Consider the following 9,364-nt stretch of genomic DNA (forward strand, 5'->3'; position numbering starts at 1 on the left):
AGTTTTGGAATGTGTCCCGCTGCTCAATCTTGGTAACATAAGCTGGGATTGTACTAATTGCATCTACTTAACTGTAACTTCAATTTAAGCTTTTGTGAAAAAAGACTGTCCCACCTTCCTCCTTTTGCCTCTAGCCTAGCATTTCTTGTATTCCTATGCCTGTGCACTAGCAATTTATGCAGCTTCTCAAATCATGGAACTGATCCCTCTCAGATTTAGTAATTTAGCTTCCTGATTTGGCTTGTCACGCCTGCAACTGCTTAAACAGACGTAACGGTTATCTAGGCTCAAGACCAATCCTTGCAACAGCAGCCCATACTTACACCTGTGGGAACTGGGTAAGAAATTTCAGCACAAAATACAACATAGCCTAATCAGAATGCTGAATCTGCTTAGATGGTAGTTAAGAATTGCTATGATTTCAAGCATAGATTAAAAGCAATGGAAGTATGCGACTATTTATGTCTGAGCTATAAACTGATAGTGATGTTACAACATATTTGTCATGCTGTTACAGATTAAATAAATGTGAAAAGTATATATATAATGCAAATGTAATAACTAGGAATTCTAGAAGATATAGGCAGGAACAACTCAAAATTATGAAGCCAACCACGTGTCTTCAAAGTGTGGTTATAAACATTAGCCTTATCCATAATATTCCTGTCACCTTAGCTTAAGCAACAAAGTTTCATTGTGACTCAGGAAGAAAGCAGGACATCTTAGGTTTCCCTAGATCACAGTTTCCTGAAATGTCAAGGAATAAAGTTAGAAGAAAAATCGCATATTGTTTCCTTTCATTGATTTATAAACCCCCAAATAAAGATAAACCAAAGATTTAAAACAGTCATTAATGGGAAGACAAATATTGGTATTAAAAAAAAAGTGGAAACTGAAAATGAGCTTGGGAAACATGAGCTACCTAGATTGTCTTGCATACACAAAAATGTATTTGACACCTCTCTTATGAAACCAATAAATTGATATAATCTAAATATCTGAACTGGGCATCTTTTCATAAATCCTTTTAGATCGCCATGCCCAATTCCTTTATCAGCAAAAACAATCCTAGAAGTCTAACAGTAGAGACATACTGTTCCCACCAACTACATTATGTAACTCTGCATTCATGCAAGTTCTGTGATCAACTCTTCTAGTTTTTGTCTTACATTTAAAATATGAGATAGGCTGATAATTTGTAATATTTGATGAGTTACCTATGGTAATATAGAACATCATTATAAAAATTTCATATTCTTTAAGCTGGAATTTTAGTTTACAGATCTAGATACACTTTTATGGACTCTCGAGGTGTGACCAAATGCATATTTTTTTCAGTGACAGAGGAGATTTATGTTATTGTGTGTAAATCATACGAAATTCCACTGGCATATTTTTGCCTGGAAAATAGACAAAAAAATTCAATAGTTTCATCTTAACTTTTTTTTTTCTCTCCTCTTTACGTTTCTTCAAGATATAGAAAAATGCCTTGTAAAATTTCAGTCAATGAAAATTTGTTTTACAGCATTTAGTTCAGAGAACACTGGTAAATGATTCACGTTAGCTTACTTGAGCTGAAATAACATTGTGAAAGAGAGAAGCCCTGATGTTTACCAATATTTACAAACACTGAAATACTTATCAAAACTGCTGCTAGTTAGAACCACAAAAATGCAGCTAAAATACTCTTTCCAAATTTTTTTCTTTATAATTGCCACACGACTAAGTATTCTTGAGAAAATGAGAAGACAACAAATGGCCAGCTAAGTTACCAGGTTTCTGCAGGCAACAGTAGCTACTATTTTAGAGAACTCTAGCAATTATAGGATTGCCCCATGGTAGCTAGGTTTCACTTCACACAAGTGACGATGTTGTACATCAGCTCTGGCATGCAGTGAGGGAAAGTTCACTTGCCTCAGGTGTCCTAAAGGTTTATCATCATTTAGATCACTCCAAAGGTTGGTTAATTCCCTATTCCCTTTCCAAAGGCCCTCAAGGAGCTATTACTTCAAGGAAAATCCAACCCCTCTTAGATTCTTTATGAAAACAAATTCAGCGAGGATGAACAGCTTGGAAGATTTTAAAATTACAATTTATGGAGTACATTTTATAAAGAAGTCGGATTTCTGAAAAACCTCCCTCTGCATCCTACCAAGTAAGTGTAATAAACTTCATTTTATGATAGCTTTGGGAGAAAATACTTCACTAATGAAAAGTCACAATCTGAATATTTTATGTTGCCTTAAGTCCAGTGCTGTTAAGATTGCTAGTCCCCATCTGAAGAGTTTGGATGTTATTATTCTCGATTTATATGTACCAAGTATTAATGCTGACTTGGTCTTCAGAGACCTGGTGGCTGAGCTGCAGGAGGCGACAAGAAGGCTGCATAACATTAGGGAGGTTGAGAAGGAGATAGATGGTTCCAAGCACGGTTTGCAGTGGACCCACAGCCAAAGAGCCAAAATCTTCCCCAGATGGACCACTCAGTGGATAAGGAATTGGCTGGATGGTTGTTCTCAAAGAGTTGCAGTCAATGGCTCAATGACCAAGTGGAGATCAGCGATGAGTGCTGTTCGTCAGGTGTCAGTATTGGGACTGGCACTGTTCGACATCTTTGTCAGTGACATGGACGGTGAGGATTGAGCACACCGTCAGCAGGTTTGCTGAAGACACCAAGTTGTGCGGTGCAGTAGACACACTGGAGGGAAGGGATGCCATACAGAGGGACCTTGACAGGCTGGAGAGGTGGGCCCGTACAAGTCTCATGAAGTTCAACAAGGCCAAGTGTAAGGTCTTGTACCTGGGTTGTTGCAATCTCAAATACAGGCTGAGCGGAAAATGGATTGAGAGCAGCCCTAACAAAGAGGAAAACCTGGGGGTGCTGGTTGACAAGAAGCTAAACATGACCCAGCAATATGCACTTGCAGCCCAGAAAGCCAACTGCGTCCTTGGCTGCATCAAAAGGAGTGTGACCAGCAGATCAAGTGAGGTGATTCTCCTCCTTTACTCTGCTATCATGAGACCTCTCCTGGAGTACTGTGTTCAGCTCTGGGACCCTCAACAAAAGAATGACATAGGCCTGTTGGAGTGAGTCCAGAGGAGGGCCAAGAAGATGATCAGGGGGCTGGAGCACCTCTCGTATGAAGATCGGCTGAGAGAGCTGGGCTTGTTCACCCTGGAGAAGAGAAGGCTCCAGGATGGCATTACAGCAGCCTTCGTATACCTAAAGGGGGCTTACAAGAGAGCTGGAGAGGGGCTTTTTATAAAAGCAAGCAGTGATAGACAAGGGTTAATGTCTTTAAACTGAAAGAGGGTAGATTTAGATTAGATATTAGGAAGATAAGGCCACTGTGAGGGTGGTGAGACACTTAACAGGTTGCCTAGAGAAGTTGTGGCTGCCCCATCCCTGGAAACGTTCAAGGCCAGGTTGGATAGGGCTTTGAGCAGCTAGTGGAAGGTGTCCCTGCCTATGGTAGTGGGGTTGGAAGATAATCTTCAAGGTCCCATCTGAATCAAACCATTCTGTGATTCTACTATTCTATGACTTTCTTTTATATAATCGGAACAGCATTACATATCTCTTCACTTCTCCAGGCCTTTCCATCACTTGGAAACTTCAGTCAAGTTGTGTGTGAAACAAAGAGAAAGGGTAAGAATGTGCAAAAGAACTGAAGATTGAGTAGCAAAGAGCTTCCTCTGTTATGATGTTAACACATTTAACACATTTGGTTTGTCATATTTTGTGTTCTACATGCTATTTCTCTTTAACGCCCACTGAGGATTTAAAATTTACAGTTTTATTCTTTCCTATAATGTTCTCCTTTATGGCCCTAGTGGGAAAAATCTTTAACTGAACTGTTTATATTTCCAACAGAGAGAGACACAAATGAAGCTGCAAGTCTGTTGATTTTTGAAGAAGAAAGACTTACCGGCTCTAGTTAATTAATGGAGGAGATGAGTATAGACTCCAGAGACAGACAATCTCAAATATTTTTTTGGCAGGGGAAAATAAATAAATACTCACTACTCTAAGATTGTATTAATGGTTAGAAATAGACAAACTCACTTGTAGAAGTGCTTTCATCCTCTTGGACCATTTGTAGCAGTCTTTATAAAGAGTTAGCATGACATGCTCTTTGCTTTCTTCCTATTCAAGGCTGCAACGAATTTCACTGGCTCCCTCCCCATCCTCTAGAAGTGCAACTGTTGCTCTATGCATAGCTAAGCTAATAAAAGGTTCCTGTCTGGACCTCAAGGGTATTGCCTTCATCCAACATTGCCTGATATGATCTCTCTCCACATTTAAACTTGAACAGAATATTATCTGAACAAAGCTAGATCGTGCAAAATTCACCTTCTGTTTCCAACTTCCAGGTAACCCATCTTCTAGAAACTAAAGTTGTCATATCACCTACTTGTTCTTAAAAGCAAAAAGATAAATTCCTACAAGTCGGGTGTCATGGGACAGCAGCATGAGTCTGTGTCAGAAATATAGTGGTTGATTTTGTGCTGTTCTATGCATTCTGGCCAGTGGATAAACACTTATCAATGCTGCTTGATTTCAGGACAGGACAGTTGTTATCTCCAGCTGTGAAGTAGGTTTCTAGCTTATGATATTAGCTTTTCTGTCTGCTTATATTCCTTTGAAGAAAACTTATATTGCTTTGTCGCAGCTCATCCCTCAAACAGCAAAAAAGGAAATCTCCTGTAAGTAGTGCTTCTGTTCATAAGGTCACCACTAAACCATGTACTAATCTTCTGTAATATCAAACTCCTCCAGTCCTTGGTTGGAACCCCTGGGTCATGAAAATACTGTAATTCATTGAGAGTTTTGTATTATTCTCTCAGAATTTGAATTAAAATTAGGTAGAAAACATTCTTCTACCTAGTATTCTTTCCATCTTTATATCATGTCCGACCTTTGCTTTTTCCATGGCAGGTCTGTATTGTTAGACTCAACAAGTATTTGTTTAATCAATTTTTTTTTCAGTCATTTGCTGATACTTCATTGCTTCTGATTTTTGCTGCAGTGAGGAGCAAGAGGGAATGTTCCAATCTGAGACAAAAAAATGATTTTGCAAAGATTTTTTTTCAAACTATGTTACAAATTCATTGTTTTTATTAAAGAGTATGTTCCATTATAGAACCAGAAATGGTTCTATGTACATCCAAGAGGAAAAAAAAAAAAAAATCCTTATATGTATGTCATTCCTTTAAGATTGATGGAAACTCTATGTGCATAAGCACTACATGAGTGAACCCTTAAAGCATGCTGAGGAGGAGGCTGCGTAGTCATTTAAAATTCAAACACAGCTTCATCTTGGCCATTAGTCAAGATCAGGCATCTTGGGAGGCTTCCCGTTTCACAAAGTAACCCCTGTGAAAGTCCTTTAAAGCAACCCTGTCTCAGAAAAGATCCAAACAAGAGATGCTTTGATCCATAAATCATCAGAGAAAGTGAAGAATATCAAGCTTAACTTTAAATTTAACAATAGTCTCTGATATGAAAAATCATGTCAGGGTGAATTCAGAAAAATGTTTGTTCCGTCTCAGGATGTGGCCCTTTGAAATATCTATTTTAGCATCTAAACAAAAAAGATCACTTTAAAAACCAACATAAATATTAAATTATTACAAATAATGAAAAATAAGTTCTGTTTGTGTCTCAGAATTCTCTTTAAATTATTTTAAAATTCTGTACACTTTAAATTGCAAACAATTTCCCATGCAAATAAAAATGAGTGTTAAGACTGTAGCTTGTGACACGTTTGCTAGTTTTGTGAAATACTGGTTAATCCCATGCACTAGTGCTCTGGTGTAAATGGGCTGAAAGGAGTTCCTTCTATGCCTTGTACCTGTGTGTTTTTCCTACAGGTCTTCTCTTCAGACAGAGAGAAGGCCTCTGTAAGAACTGATCTTTTTTCCTCTATATTTGTGGATGCTACTAAGAAATGTAGACAGCTTTGACATTGCACCTCACCATGGTCATGCCAGTCTGCTGGGATTTTTCACAGTGTTACAAAAAACAACCTGTTGCAATGTACTTTTTCCCAGAGTACTGTAAAAATTAGTTTCTCTTGCCTGTGGCCTTAACTGTAACTTATCATCTAATTGTGAATCCTAATTCTCCTCTCTTCGTTAAAAACAATGATCCAGAATTTTTACTGTGCTATTTATTCAAGATGGCAGCACAGAGGAAATGCTGTTGGATATATAAGCAAAGTCTGAAAGATCAGATGCCTATCAGAAGCCACTTAACAGCTCTGCACTTATTACACATCTCATATGCAGTTCTTCCTGTGGCTTAGTGCATCTATTTTCCACCCGTCCAAAGGCCTTTTCATAAAGAGAGAAAGATGGAGGAACCACTACACCATCCACCAGAATAACCAAAATACGTAGCCAAAACAAGCTTTCTGTCTCTACGTGGCAAGCTCTTGCTCAGCAGATTGGAAGGAGTGACTCGGTGTGAAATGTCTGGATGTGTTATATATAGAGTGGTGGTGAAGCTGCTCTCTCCTTTTTCCCAGGAGTTATGTCCAGGAGTATTATATAGTCTCTAAAATCACATGAGAATTAGTTCATAAAGGAGTATGTACCTGAACACTTTACTAATCCAGAAAGTCCATTACACCGTATACGAAACAACCCTGCTGAAAACTCAGCTTGCATTTATTGTCTTCTATTAAAAGTAATCTTTTTCAGTGCTGGGTGGCTAAGGAAACCAAAGTTATTTCTCAGTTGAATAGTGTAAGTTTGCAATATATATTTTCTTCCAAAATCTGTTATATTTAGAGAAATATACTTTTAAAATTGCATAATATGAGGGGAAAAAAGGGTTAAAGTACAGGCCCAAATCTCCCACATGATTAAATGTATATCCTAATAAATCTTTTGTAAAGACTTAAAGAACACAATACTGTCCATTCCCTGCTGTGAAAAATAATTTCCTGGACGTTACTGGGAGAAGCTCTTCATAACATCTTTCCCGCCTTCTTCTCGGTGCCAGCTGTGGAAGCAAGGGTGAGACAAATTGGTGTATAAATTGAACCTGTATCTTCTGCTGGCATCATATACTGGGAGACAACAGATGATAAGTTGTGCAACAGAAACCAACAGGTAAGGAACCCACTCATCTGGCAATTCAACAACTGGACTCTCAGTCAAGATTCATCCCTAAGGAGCTCCATCAACAAAGCGAAAGTGCAAAGCGGTGATGGTCATTCCCTTTCAATCTCTATGTCCTGGCTTATTTCCCTTATTTAAAGGGAGCTTTTGAGCAGTCCTATGGCCTTCCTAAATTCCCTGAAGTGATTTTAGCCCTACTTCAAGAAAAGCATCCAGAAGTAGATTTTAGTCTCTAACACATTTCGGTGCAGCAGAGAAAGAACTCAGAAATCCCAGACAGAGACTGTGGAAGTGTCATTTAAGTGTAATTTACTCAGAGCTACTTCATTCCCCTTGCTGTAATCCTGTTTGCCTGACGACTATGGGTAAAGGGACCTCTCTACACTGTGAAGCTGGGCCCATGTACACATAAGAAATTATTATCCAATTTACCAAAATTATTATGCAGTTTCATAATGTCTTCTCAGAAAACTTCCTTTCAGTTCTGCATGGGTGACAATTTCTCCTCTGTCCCTCTGTTAGACCTGTATATGTAATATGAATGCTAAGCTTACTGCTGTTCTGTGCACCCAGCTGTCAGTCTTTATATGACCTCTTTCCAAACAGGTAAGACTGGAAGACACACAGGTATGATGTACGTGACCTGCTCCTGCCTGTTCATTAGCAGAGAGAGAATTCCAACTTTTTGCTAGTGCTCTGAAGGAGCATGTTATGAAGCAGCTGTAAATATGATAGGATCCAATTTCATCCCATTTACCTCAAATCCTCAATCGAGGCAGGTGGAAAGTACTGAAGTCTCCTTGCAGACCATGCAGATGTGCCCAGCAGCATACTAAATTACTATGCATGTGTGGACTGACTAATCTGTTGCAGCTGTTCCTAAACCAATACTTTCAAATCTGCTGTTTGAACAGCAAACAAGTCTGGTTTAAATGTGACCATAACTGTGAGCTGTACAAGTACTGCATTTTTTTGTTTTATTTTTGTTTCCTAATACATGTCACAAATGTCATTCTAGGTATCACTGGACAACAGAAGCCTCATTTACAATATTGTCTGCACATACGTTGAAACCACATAACTCTGGCAGAAAAAAAAGTCTAGTGAGCAGTGTGGGACGTAACAGTGATTTTTTTCCTTCGCATAAATAAAAATTGTGTGTCATATAGAAGGTTGCTGTAAAACTGACATAGAGATGCCAAAATATTATTTTAGTGTTTTAATTTTAGGCATTGAACCTCCTATAAAGATAAAATCAGGTAAATTCAGGAACAAGTTTCAAGTATCATTTAGAAGAAATGTTGGCAACTAACAAATATTGAAATAGCTGGTCATGATTTTAGTTACTGCTCAACACCTTGTATTGCTGTGTGTTATATATATATTGCTGTATATATATAGCTGTACTGGTCTCAGCTAAAAAAAGACAAAAAAAACAAAACAACACAACAACAAAAAAAAAAAAAAGAAAACCCAGAAAAAATCAAACCAAAACCCCCAAAGAACAAAACCCCCCCCCAAACCAACCAAAATAAAAAACAAAACAAAACAAAGCAAAGCAAAAATATAAAACCACCCCCAGTTAGTTCCTTTTTTGTGGTATGAAATTTAAGCTGTAAAACTATAGGAAAACCTTAAATAAAATGTTTTCTTAAGTCTTTCAAAAACCAGTACACTAATACCTAATTTTTGAATTGTTCATATATTTTCAAGTTTGGTTAGAGAAATACCTCTCACAAAGAATAACTAACTTTAGGCACTGCATCACCTCTCTTCTTTGACCATGCAACACAATTCAAATATTATCCAGTATCCTTCACAGCCTGATGGTTCCATATCGCATTGGTTTTACAAGTTTTAGGGCATACCCATGAGTGTAAGAGTCAAGCAGACTTCAAACTTCAAAGCACAACTTCTTTGAAAGCGTTAAGTTTCAACCAGTTCTTAGTCAAGCAATATATATTTTTAAGGTAGTTTCTTCCCTGCTCATATGCTTTAATGTCGCTCCAAAGTCTGTGATTTTCAGATTTACCCAGTCCCCAGTAATCATGAATATGCAAAATTACACTCCAGTTTTAACATCTGCTGAAATCAACAATCTGATAAAGTCAGACAGTAACAAAATACATTTGATATTATAGGGGATCTTCTTGCCTATGCTTCTATTCTGTGGGTGAACTATATTGAGATTATTGCTGACAGATGAATAGCTGACTCTTAAAGTGTCACTGATGAG

The sequence above is a fragment of the Strigops habroptila genome, chromosome 1 (genome assembly GCF_004027225.2).
Source record: "Strigops habroptila isolate Jane chromosome 1, bStrHab1.2.pri, whole genome shotgun sequence".
In the NCBI taxonomy this organism is placed as follows: domain Eukaryota; kingdom Metazoa; phylum Chordata; class Aves; order Psittaciformes; family Psittacidae; genus Strigops; species Strigops habroptila.